We start from the raw sequence: 13,523 nt of genomic DNA, 5'->3' as shown, positions 1-13,523 counted from the left end.
TTCTATCTCAATGTTCTTTATGTTCACAAACCTCCAACTGAAATCTACACCCTTTCCATTTCCATTGCTGATTTTCAAAATCTTGACCTGTTCTCTCATTCCTGAACTACTTTCAAGTCCCTTTGAAGACCAAGGCCACTCGACTTGAAAATTACTCTACACTTTAACATTCTGCTTGCAGTCCCAGTCCCAGTATACAAGATAAAGACTAATACTCCATTGAAACCTCTCAAATCTAGCTTGCTGTACCTTGCAATGCAATTGAGTTTTTTTAAAAAATATTCATGTGCACTGTTTAAATCAACAAACTAACATTCCTGGGGACAGGGTGTTCCATTATTTGTAAAATTCACCTGTTCAAAAGGCTGCATTTAATCCTACCAAGGAATAAGTGCAGAACTTGTCACAAGGTTTCCAACAATGTTCCCTCTAAACTGCACCGTTATAGGGTCTCTTAAGGTTTTAAATTAGATTTGTAGCTCGGATTTTGGATGTTGTAGTTGGTTGGCTCACCGAGCTGGTTTGTTGTTTCGCAGATATTTCGTTTACTATGCTTGGTAACATCAGTGCAGCCTCTGATGAAGCACTGTTGTGTTTTCCTGCCTGTTACTTAAACTCTGGCATCTGTTGAGCTGGATTACCTCACTTGCGGTTTTCCTTTGTATCCATGACAATGTATCCATTGTCTCGGAACACCTGGATGTCATGGTAGAGTGCAGGACTAATGAAGAATTCCTAACAAAGGTACACAGGAAAGCCACACATACTGATCAAGTACTGAATTTCAACAGCAACCACCCTAACACACACAAACGAAGTTGCATGAGAACATTATGTAAACTGGCAACGACACACTGCAGCAACACGGAGCTATGCTGAGAAGAGGAGCACCTCTTCCAGGTATTCAGAGACAATGGATACCCAAAAAACTGGGTTAAAAGATGCCTATTACACAAACAACACCAGGAAGATACTACACACCCTGACACATTCATCATGCTACCTTACATTAGGAGCACATCTGAACCAAACACAATACTTCTACCACCACTAGGCATCAGAGTAGCACACAAATCCACATCAACCCTATGACAACTGCTCACCTGAACCAAAGACCCACTACGAACAGGGCCAATGTCATAAACAAGATTCCCTACAGAGACTGTGACAAACATTACGTCGGACAAACAGGAAGGAAATTAACAAGGGTGCATGTACATCAATTGGCCACAAAAAGACATGGCCAATACTCACTCATCTCTATCCACATGGATAAGCAAAACCACTAATTTGAGTGGGACAACAGAAAGCATAGACAAGCACAGGAATTCCTAGAAGCCTGGTACTCCACGAAGAAGGCCATCAACAATCACAGAGAGCTCCCATTTACTGCGAAGGAAAACTGGAAGTGAGGTAGTTCAGCTCAACAGACTAGAGTTTAAATAACAGGCGGGAAAACACAACGGCACTGCATCAGAGGCTGCACCGATGATGTTACCCAGCACAGTAACGAAACATCTACAGAACAATGAAGCAGCTCAGAGGGCCAACCAACTACAACAGGGTCTCCACAGCCAACCGGATTGTGAATGCACTGACCACGCCTCTTCAGGCCTGTACAATGGCAGATTAAAAAAAGGGAACACAGGCTTTTAGAAGGTCACTCAGAACAGTTCAAGAGTTCTTGAATAGTGAAATGGACAGAGGCAGTTGCAGGATTGGGTTGCTACCTTGGGCAACTGGTTAATGAGGTATTTAGGAACAGCAAGAAGAGATTCCATCCCAAAATATTACTGCTGTGGAAGGATCCATGCATTTAGGAATCTGGAGATGTTTTGGGAGTCAGTGGGCTCATTTAAGTGTTCAGTTCAGGGCTCAGGAAAATTCCAGGGAGCTATCAGAGCATGAATATTAAACAAACAATTCAGTAATGCAGAGAACTGGGAGGAAGTAGCCCAAAGCAATATTTGCTTGGTGGAAGTGAGCAAGATTAGAGCTCAAAAAACGCAGGGCAGCACTGGCTTTTTAACAAAAAAAAAACTGGAGTTGAGCCTGGAGTAGGTGTTGGAATGCAGTTTTCAAAAATCTACAGGATTGTACTTCCTAGAAGAGGATGAAGTACTAAAACATAAGCAGTCATTAAGGTAGTCTCCGATGGAGTTGTATTTGAGTGTGTTCCAACATGGATCTTGTTAAGAATTAGAATTCCTTGTAAAATTTTAAGTGATTTGATGACTCAATGTCAGAAACATCTGAAAGGATGCTGAGAAATCCATGGGATCTATCCTGACCTTATTCGTTATGTGAGTCACTCCGTGCGGTGTTGAACAACTTGTCTGTATTTGCCTCAGGTTAGTTCTGGATGTTAGAACAGTAATGCAATCCATAATTCTAAATTTGCAATGTTTAGTACTGTTTGTTCAAAACTGTGGAATCCTGGGGCTTTATTTCCTAGGTAAATGGAGAAAAACTGCTGAAAGCTGCAACAAACAGGACTTAAGGGTATATGCATACAAAATACAAAGACAGCACACAAGTACAGGAGGTAATCAGGAAAGTTAGTGGAACGTTGGCCCTTATCTGAATGGGGTTTGAGTACAACAGTAGGCAAGTATTACTGCAAACGTGCAAGGTGCTCGTGCAACCACATCTGGAGTACTGTGCTCAGTTTTGATCTCCTTATTTAAGGAAAAGTATCATTTGCATTGGAGACCGTTCAGAGAATTTCAATAGAATGACCGCCAGCATGGGGCAACTATCCAATGTGCAAAAGTTAAACAGGCTCCACTCACTGGGGTTTGGGACAATGAGAGGTAATCGGGGTAAATGCTGAGAGATGTCTCCCCTCATGGGAAAGTCTAGGACCAGAGAGTGAAAGGAGGAGCAAATTCTTCTTTCAGAGGATCAAGTGTCTCTGGGACTCTACCAAAAAGAGCTGTGGGGGCAGAGTCCTTGTAAACATTTAAGGCTGAGATAGATGGATTCTTGATCAGTGCGGGAATCAAGGGTTACAGGGAAAAATGCAGGAAAAGTATACTTGAGGAATGTTGGATCAGCCATGATCTTATTGAATGATGGACCAAGTTCAATTGGCCAAACAACCTACATCTCTTCCTATTTATTATGCCCTTGCTAAATACCGGAGTTCTCAAGTTGTGTCTACGTTAACAAGTTAGTGGCCCATAAAATAAATTTGATAGTCTAACCCTGAATCAGAACAAGCTGCACTCTAAATTTTTGTGACTCATTTAGCAGGACTCTCAGATTACTGTGCACCACAAAGTTCTGCAATCTCTCTCTATTTAAATACAAAAGTCTTTCTAATTTTTCTGCCAAAGTAGACAGGTTCACACATTCCCTCATTAAACTGCAGAGCCAGATTGTTATGAAAAAAAAGGCAAAATACTGCAGATGCTGAAAATCTGAAATAAAAAAGGTGGATGAATTAAGTACTTGTGGAGAGAAACAGTTATTTTTAAGAGGCTAGTACGTCTCTACTTCAGAACTTGAAAGGGGCTGGAAAATAGCATTTTGTGCACGTTGGAGGAACAGATGGTGATGGTGCCCAGAGCAAAGGATCAAGGGAATGCTGGAAGAGGAGGGGGCAACTGCATGGCACAGTGCAATGAGGACTGAGGAAGAATTAGAAAGAGATAGAGAAATAGACCAGGATGTTATGTGGGTGGGGGGTGGAGGAGGACGACAGGGAGGGCAGGACCTGTGGAATGACGACTGGTAGAAAGGAAATGTATTTGGTCGTAGTGGTATCCTGCCGCAGGTGGTGGAAATACATGGTGATCCTTTGAATGCAGAGACTGGCAGTGTAGAAAGGAAGGAGGAGGAGCACCCCACTATTGTTCAGGTAAGGAGGGGAAAGACATGAGGACAGAGTGCAGGAAGTGGTAGGACATAGCTGAGGGTCCTGTCAATCTTATGGGGGAAAGAGATGGAAACCCTTCGTTGAGGAAAATGGAGAACCTGTTGGAAGCACCCTGATGAAAAGTGGAATCACTGGAACAGATGCAACAGAGACAGAAAGAAATGGAATACTTGTAGGAATCAGGACATCAAGAAATGTAGCCAAACTTAACCTATCACTTTGCAGATTTAAGATAACAAGGTGTCGAGCTGGATGAACACAACAGGAAAGCTGACATTTCTGGCCTAGACCCTTCTTCAGAAAAGGTCCTTCCTCTGACAATATACTTTCCTATTTATCTTGGTGGCATCAGCAGATTTTGCTACCATACAATCTAAGTAATTGAAATGGATTCTAAACCAGTTGAGGATCCTGCAATCCGATCCTTGTGGCACTAAACCAGTTAACAGGTTGCCAACCAAAAAGATCAATTTTACTTGTGCTTCCTGTTAACTAACCAATCCTTTGTGCATATTAACAGGTGTCCACTATGCCGAGGGCTCTTATCTAGTGCAGCAACCTTTAAGGGGTTTCTTATCAAATGTTTTTTGGAAATCCCTGAATGCCCCATCTGGAAGTTCTCAGTTATCACCTTGTTTATTCTTTCTTCAAAATAACTGATAGATTGGCTAAAACAATGTTCCTTTCACAAAACCATGCTGACTCTACCTGAGTCCAATGTGATTTTCTACATATTCTGCCACCACCTCCTTAAGAATGGATTCTAGTAATTCCCCAAAGATAGATTTTAGACTGTGATAATGGGAACTGCAGATGCTGGAGAATCCAAGATAATAAAACGTGAGGCTGGATGAACACAGCAGGCCCAGCAGCATCTCAGGAGCACAAATGCTGACGTTTCGGGCCTAGGCCCTTCATCAGAGAGGGGGATGGGGTGAGGGTTCTGGAATAAATAGGGAGAGAGGGGGAGGCGGACCGAAGATGGAGAGAAAAGAAGATAGGTGGAGAGGAGAGTATAGGTGGGGAGGTAGGGAGGGGATAGGTCAGTCCAGGGAAGACGGACAGGTCAAGGAGGTGGGATGAGGTTGGTAGATAGGAGATGGAGGTGCGGCTTGGGGTGGGAGGAAGGGATGGGTGAGAGGAAAAACAGGTTAGGGAGGCAGAGACAGGTTGGACTGGTTTTGGGATGCAGTGGGTGGAGGGGAAGAGCTGGGCTGGTTGTGTGGTGCTGTGGGGGGAGGGGACGAACTGGGCTGGTTTTGGGATGCGGTGGGGGAAGGGGAGATTTTGAAGCTGGTGAAGTCCACATTGATACCATTGGGCTGCAGGGTTCCCAAGCGGAATATGAGTTGCTGTTCCTGCAACCTTCGGGTGGCATCATTGTGGCACTGAAGGAGGCCCGTAATGGACATGTCATCTAAAGAATGGGAGGGGGAGTGGAAATGGTTTGCGACTGGGAGGTGCAGTTGTTTATTGCGAACCGAGCGGAGGTGTTCTGCAAAGCGGTCCCCAAGACTCCGCTTGGTTTCCCCAATGTAGAGGATGCCACACCGGGTACAGCGGATGCAGTATACCACATTGGCAGATGTGCAGGTTAATATGGAAAGTCATCTTGGGGCCTGGGATAGGGGTGAGGGAGGTGGTGTGAGGGCAAGTGTAGCATTTCCTGCGGTTGCAGGGGAAGGTGCCGGGTGTGGTGGGGTTGGAGGGCAGTGTGGAGCGAACAAGGGAGTCACGGAGAGAGTGGTCTCTCCGGAAAGCAGACAGGGGTGGGGATAGAAAAGTGTCTTGGGTGGTGGGGTCGGATTGTAGATGGCGGAAGTGTCGGAGGATGATGCGTTGTATCCGGAGGTTGGTGGGGTGGTGTGTGAGAACGAGGGGGATCCTCTTTGGGCAGTTGTGGTGGAGGCGGGGTGTGAGGGATGTGTTGCGGGAAATGCGGGAGACTCGGTCAAGGGCGTTCTCGACCACTGTGGGGGGAAAGATGCAGTCCTTGAAGGACTTGGACATCTGGGATGTGCGGGAGTGGAATGCCTCATCCTGGGAGCAGATGCGGCGGAGGCGGAGGAATTGGGAATAGGGGACGGAATTTTTGCAGGAGGGTGGGTGGGAAGAGGTGTATTCTAGGTAGTTGTGGGAGTCGGTGGGCTTGAAATGGACATCAGTTACAAGCTGGTTGCCTGAGATGGAGACTGAGAGATCCAGGAAGGTGAGGGATGTGCTGGAGATGGTCCAGGTGAACTGAAGGTTGGGGTGGAGGGTGTTGGTGAAGTCGATGAACTGTTCGAGCTCCTCTGGGGAGCAAGAGGCGGCGCCGATACAGTCATCAATGTAGCGGAGGAAGAGGTGGGGTTTGGGGCCTGTGTAGGTGCGGAAGAGGGACTGTTCCACGTAACCTACAAAGAGGCAGGCATAGCTGGGGCCCATGGCCACCCCCTTAGTCTGTAGGAAGTGGGAGGAATCGAAAGAGAAGTCGTTGAGGGCGAGGACGAGTTCGGCTAGGCGGATGAGGGTGTCGGTGGAGGGGGACTGGTCGGGCCTGCGGGACAGGAAGAAGCGGAGGGCCTTGAGGCCATCTGCATGCGGAATACAGGTGTATAGGGACTGGACGTCCATGGTGAAAATGAGGTGTTGGAGGCCAGGGAATTGGAAGTCCTGAAGGAGGTGGAGGGCGTGGGTGGTGTCACAGACGTAGGTAGGGAGTTCCTGGGCCAAAGGGGAGAAAACGGTGTCCAGATAGGTGGAGATGAGTTCGGTGGGGCAGGAGCAGGCTGAGACGATGGGTCGACCAGGGCAGGCAGGTTTGTGGATTTTGGGAAGGAGATAGAAACGGACCATGCGGGGTTGGGGAACAATGAGGTTGGAGGCTGTGGTTGGGAGGTCCCCTGAGGTGATGAGGTCATGAATGGTGTTGGAGACGATGGTTTGGTGCTCAGGTGTGGGGTCATGATTGAGGGGGCGGTAGGAGGTGGTGTCGGAGAGTTAGTGTCTGGCCTCGGCGTTGTAGAGATCAGTGCGCCATACTACCACTGCGCCACCCTTGTCTGCGGGTTTGATGGTGAGGTTGGGGTTGGAGCGGAGGGAGCGGAAGGCTGCCCGTTCTGCGGGGGAGAGGTTGGAGTGGGTGAGAGGGGTGGAGAGGTTGAGGCAGTTAATGTCTCGACGGCAGTTAGAGATGAAGAGGTCAAGGGAAGGTAGGAGGCCTGGGGGTGGTGTCCAGGAGGAGGACTTGTGTTGGAAGCAGGTGAAGGGGTCAGTGGAGGGAGGGTTAGGTTCCCGGTTGAAGAAGTAGGCGTGACTGGTATTCATTGATGTGTGGTTGTAGGGGGGACAAAGGTGAGCCCCTTACTGAGGACTGACCGTTCATCCTCAGTTAGTGGGAGGTCTGGGAGGATGGTGAAGATGCGGCAGGGTTCAGTGTGGCTGTCTTCTCTGGGGTTGCTGGCGGTGGAGGTTGTGGGCGGGGCGATGAGGTCGTCGGCCGTGTGCGGGGTTCCGTCGGCGGTTGGAGGATCGGGGTGGGCGGCAGTAGCTGCAGTGAGGGTGGTGTGTGAGGTGTTGTAACTGGAAGTGGAAGTGGTGACTGCAGCAGCGGTCCCGAAAGTGGTGTGGCCGGCGGAGGCGGATATGACGTCATCGGTGAGGTCTCCGGCCGTGTCCTCATGGTCAATGGCGGCGCGTGCATGGTGGGGGAGGGGCAGGGACAGACTCAGGATTTGGGAGGCGCAGGAATCCTCTTGTGGGTGGCAGGGGCCAGTGAGTTTGTGGTACTTTAGACTAACTAGATTTTAGACTAACTGGTTTAGTTTCCTTCTTTCTACAATAAAAGATTACATGTGCAGTTTTCTGACCTGCTGGGAGCCTTTCAGAATCAAAGGAATTTTGAAAGATTATGGCCAATACCACGACCATCTCCACAGCCACTTCTTTTTAAGCACCTAGTACTTAGGTTACCTGGTCCTGGGTTTTGTGAGCCTTTAGATCTAATAGTTTTCTCCAGTATCTTTCCTTTGGTGGTGACAATGTTTTCAAAAGTCCTCCCTCCTATTTATCTATGCTGAATCTCTTTTCAGATTCTATGTTGTTTTTACCCATTTGAACAATGACAAATGAATCATCTGCCTCCAAATACAAGTTTCTTTCCAGTCTTGAGCAGATGTCCCAAATTCCAAGACAAAGCAAGCAATGCAACTTTCAGGACCTTGCTTTCAACAGCAGAGAAGAATCAATCCCGCAACTAAACTAACACTGCACTTCTACTTACATTCCCACTTGAATGGCTTCTTGTACCACGGAGTTCATTCTTCAACTTCTATTGTCATCCATACACAGCAAGAACCTTGAATATGTTGGACAACTGCAAGGACTGAGACTCCATCACTTACTTTCTCAGTCCCTTTATCTGCCTCACTCACAGCAATACTCAGTCTCTGATCATGTATCAAATCAGATTATTTAATGCCAAGGAAAGTATTACCTTCTGGAATCTCCCTGATGCATCAGTGTTTGTAGCTCTACTTCAGTTTAATGACTCAGTTCCTCAAACAGCAGATATAACCTGGAGATATGGCTGCCTTGAATTACACTGATGATCATTCATCACCTTGTGTTGCAAATTATCGTCTGTTCTGCTATATTTATTATGTGTTAATTATTATATAATCAATCAATTCTATTATTGTTTTACTGATAGTAAACCATACTAATTACCTGAGTTTTTAAAGATTAAAAGAACTCACCAATTATATACTTGTTCCCATTATGTCACTGATTTTTCTTGAAATGCTGTTTGCCCACAGGTTAAGCCCCCATGTTGTTTTGTGCTCTAAAGTCACCACTGCTCTTGCATTAACACTACAAATCTCTGCTGCTCTTGCTTAAATTTTTTTTTCCCCCTTTATAACACCTGTATCTTTATAAAGCATCACTGGTGAGCACTGCTGCCTCACAGCACAAGGGATCCGGGTTCGATTCCAACCTTGGGTAACTGTCTGTGAAAAGTTTTATTTATTCTCCCCGTGTCTGCGTGACTTTCCACCTGGCGCTCTGGTTTCCACCCACAGTCCAAGGATGTGCAGGTTAGGTAGGATAGCCATGTCAAATTACTCTGCAGTATCCAGTGATGTGCAGGTTAGACGGATTTAGCAATGGTAAATGTGGGGTTACAAGGATAGGGTGGGTCTGGGTGGGATGCTCTTTTGAAGGGTCAGTGCGGACTCAATAGGCCAACTGGCCTCTTTACCCACTGTACGGATTTTGTGATTTTTTAAAAAATAATCATACATAGAACTATACTGTTAGAAACAATTGTGAGAAAAAGCAAGATATTTTTCTTTTGCGGTTATGGCCCTTAATGTCAAAGCAACTAAACAGATGCTCTTCTTGTGACACCGGGCTATCTAAACTAAGTAAGCCATTGCATCAATGCCTTAAATTAACTGATCTCAGCTTTTGCTATGGTAGGACACTAAAGTTAACCTCAATATTTGAAGTGATGGAAACAGAAGTGAACTAGTCAGCAATCCTCTCTCTATTCTTACCTTCCATGATTTTTACTCATAAGTCCACATATAACCACAAACCAAAAGACATTACACAACACAAGCTAACAATCTCCTCCAAAATCTACTGTTAATTGGAATTATTCAACAGAAGGCAACAAATGAATGCCTTTGAAACCATTCAACAGCATGACTTACCACCTTTATAAGGACAAGCATCGAGAGGGATAAGGACAAGGGACAAGGACAATCAATTGGAATGCAATTAGCAGCCATGTTCAAGAAAATGAAAACAATACAGCATGGCTGTTTATTATAGAATCTGAGACACAATCAAGTTCCACATCAGTTCTGATATTATACCAAAGCTAAAAACTACATCTGGGCCAGGTTAGAAAAAAATTAAATCCTTGAATCCAATGTGCCAGTGCAGTTCCACTTTCGGTTATGACAGCTGTCACAAAATTGAAATTTACTGTAAAATTAACAATGTTAGCTTAATTTTCTGCCATCTTATTTTAGCTATCCTAAATACACATTATTATTGCCCAAGAAAATAGGTATTTTGTCTGCTCTTAAATTCTGTCATCAATCAGAAAAGCTTCTGAAATGCTTACAAACTGTAGACTTTGACTCCTCAGAATCAAAATGACCACAAATGAATTAGTCATTGCATTCGAGATTCAGAAAATAACTCATACGAGTAGATCTGTTACCTTTACAAGATTAAAACATTTAACATTTTTCAATCATTTAATAAATCAGTACATTCATCAGTTTAGCTAAAAATCAAAGGAAACAACTGTAAAGATTCCAATTAGGATTCCTTCAGCTAACATTCTTGGCTGGCTAATGATTGCTTTTATATTTGATTAATCCCTTTCCATTGAAGCTCCAAATATTTATATGTACATTTTCTTGTTATTTTACAAACATAATTCTACTGCACAAGTGACATGATCCAGCATTCATCACCAGTGGAATTGTAAATGATCTAATTCAGGGGTTCTTAACTTTTTAAACTTCTGAGCAAAGCTCCCTCTAAACCACACAATCAAGTAGCTCCTGGGACATACCAGTATATGCACACAGACCCTGAGGTGGACTCAGGAAAAAAAAGCAATTAGTTGGAACATGCTTTGAAGAATCCCTCCTCCCAAGGAAAAAAATAAAAAATCCACAGAACCAGTGTGGCACAAAGCAACTTTCTATCCCGGTATAAAAATTAGTTATGCAATTATACATTCATTATTTTTGTTTACTTAAATTATGAGACCTGTTCGTCAGCACTAGAAATACTTCTGTCCAGACATGGCAATATCAAACATTTAGCCATTTCTAGTAAATACTGTTTGTGTTGAACAATGTTTTTTCTATTTTTTTCCAATTATCTCACTCCCACTGATTTGCCTTGTTTTGGTCTGCAAATTACAATATTACTGACATTATTAACTGCTTTGTGACAGCTTGCTAAACTACAACCAAAGCTGGTAGAGTTCTGAAGATAGCACGGTATTAAGTTGGTAGATTGATACAGATTACTAGAACTATCATGAAGATGAGATACTAATGTAGTTTTAGTAAAGTCTGTTTGAGTTAATTGAGTATCATGATGATTGGTAGACTTATACTTAAATTATTGGGCTAATATTAAAAGAGTCAAACTGCTGGGAGTACTAACAAGAACAGAGCAATTCTGCTGAGGTTGGACATCATCCTCTTGACAAAATGGTAAGACTAGTAGCAATGTGCCTCTATATTTATAAAGGTAGTTTCTACAGTAAGCCCAGGAGTTATTAAGAAATATTCCTGTGGCAGCCAATGTAATTTATTAATTTTAGGAGACCCTTTAAAACCTCTCTGCCACTTTCTTGAGGACAGTGGAATCCCAGTTAAGAATTCCCTGCTCTAATTAATACAAATGATATATACAGTCACAAGCCACAGGGGCTCAACTTACCTCCCTCGTAAATTCAGTCTAAAATTAATAATTAGGTATGAATGACACCCTTACAAAAAATGGAATGCTTCACCAATTAAACTCCACATACTCTTTTTATCACCATTACCAAAACAGGAACACCTGTTCCTTTGAAGCATACGTGATGATGCCCGTGCTTAACAAAGTATTAACAAGCATATACAGAAAGAGGCAGCTCATTAAAGTTTTTGAGAAGATTTCTAGTTTGGATCGTGGATGAGCGTGTAGACATACTCGCCGAGCCGGTGTGTTTGACTGTAGATGTTTTGTCACTCTTCTAGGTAACATAGTCAGTGCACCTCCGGTGAAGCATCTGTGTTCTGCCCTCATTGTTATTTACATACCTCTGTTCTCTGGGGTGGTTGGCATCACTTCAGGTTCTGTTTTGCAGTGGTTTGTATATCAGGTCCAGTTCAACGTTCGTTTGATGGAGTTCTGGCTGGAATACCAGGCCTCCAGGAAGTCACCGGCATATCTCTGTTTGGCTTGTGCTATTATGGATGTTGTTGTTGCAGTCGAATTTGTGTCTTTCTTTGTCCATGTGTATTGAGGCCAGTGAAAACCGGTCATGTCTTTTGGTGGCTTTTGGTTGGTATTCGTGTATTCTTATTGTCATTTTGTTCTCCCCGTTTGGCCTATGTAATGTTTCTCTCAGTCCATGGATGGAATTTTGTATATTATGTCAGTTTTATTGATAATGGGCATACCAGAATTGATACCAACCACCCCAGTAAATTGAGGCATATAAATAACAAGTGGGGCAGAACACCAACGCTTCACTAGAGGCACACTGATGACGTTACCCATCAGGGTGATGAGACGTCTGCAATCAAACTTATTGTCTCAGTGAGCAAGTCTACAACCTCAGGAAGCTCTCCACTTCTATCATAAGCTCTAGTTGTATTGTATCAATTGTAGTACAATCAGCACATCTCTCAAAAATGAACTTGCTCAAGGAAAAGGACATGAAAGGGTAGGAATACCCTTGGGACACAACGTTAGAACTATTATTTTGTGGAAAATTAACACAAACAGAATTGTTCAGCTGTGTGTCCTGTTGCAGTATTATAAATTATATGCAGCACCAAGCACGATAGAAAATACACACTGGAACCAAGCAGAATAAAAAGGCGGCTGCTCGACTCACGAGCAATCTCATTAAGATTGATTTTTTTTCCTGTCGTCTGCAACCTGTTTCAGCTTCAAGTATACGCCCAAATCCTTTTCCGGCATGGTATATTCCAGGTGAAGGCCCTCTTCCCTTTGAAATCTCCAGCTGAAGACCATGACATCAGTCTTTAGCAAGTTTTCTTATATATATGGTTTTTAATATTTTCAAGTGCTTCTGAAAATGGCTTACCTACTCCCAATCCAGAAACAGAACCCAGATGGGAGAAGGAGACAGGGAATAGAGGGAGACAGGGGGCATCTTAATCTAAATCTACAGCTGTCTGTTCATTTTGTGGTTGAGGCAAAAGTGACGTAATGGTAACGTCTCTGGTGTTGTAAGCCAGTACCCCAGGCTAAGCTTCTGAAGACATGGATTTAAATCTTGAAATGGCAGATAGAATTCAATAAACTTCCGTAATAAAATGCTAGTGTTTAATGCTCTTTACAGGAGCAGATCTGCCATTCTTAACTGATCTAGCCTACATGCAACTCCAAATCCACTGCAGTGCTCTTAAGTCTAATGGGGCAATTATAGGTGGTCAATAAATACTGGCCCTGTCAGTAACCCACATATCCCTTGAAAAAATGACAGGGGGGAGAGATTTGCAGTGCAGACTCCTTGATTTACACTTGTGATTATGAGCACAAATATTTTGCATGGAAGAGTCTATGCAGATGGAGGACAAGTACACAATGTTTGTTCCTGCCTCTTTAGTAAAAGATCAGGCCATCAGTGTCAGGTGCACCACAAGTGTAAGTCAGCTCATTGGATCTCGTGGTGCTGTTGTGTGTCTCAATAGCAGCAAACTGCTCAGCATACCCCTCTACTGAGGAAGAAAAATCTCATACACGGCATTCCTGATAAAGGTGAAAATTGCACATAAATGGACTATTCTTGTATACTAGAGTAAACGTATAGCAAGAAAGAGAAAATCCTGCATTTATGTGGGCATCTCAAAGCACTTTACAATCAATTATGTATTTTTGATAG

At 43.9% G+C, this 13,523-nt stretch overlaps 1 protein-coding gene across 12 annotated transcripts in view; it reads right to left on the bottom strand.

Moving 5' to 3' along the window:
- Positions 1 to 13,523, bottom strand: part of map4k3a (mitogen-activated protein kinase kinase kinase kinase 3a) — a 229,454-nt gene that overhangs the window by 31,303 nt on the left and 184,628 nt on the right. The window lies entirely within an intron of this gene.

The sequence above is a fragment of the Stegostoma tigrinum genome, chromosome 9 (assembly GCF_030684315.1).
Source record: "Stegostoma tigrinum isolate sSteTig4 chromosome 9, sSteTig4.hap1, whole genome shotgun sequence".
NCBI classification, from domain to species: domain Eukaryota; kingdom Metazoa; phylum Chordata; class Chondrichthyes; order Orectolobiformes; family Stegostomatidae; genus Stegostoma; species Stegostoma tigrinum.
Note: the sequence above shows the minus strand (reverse complement) of the source record. Positions and strands in the feature narration are given on the sequence as shown.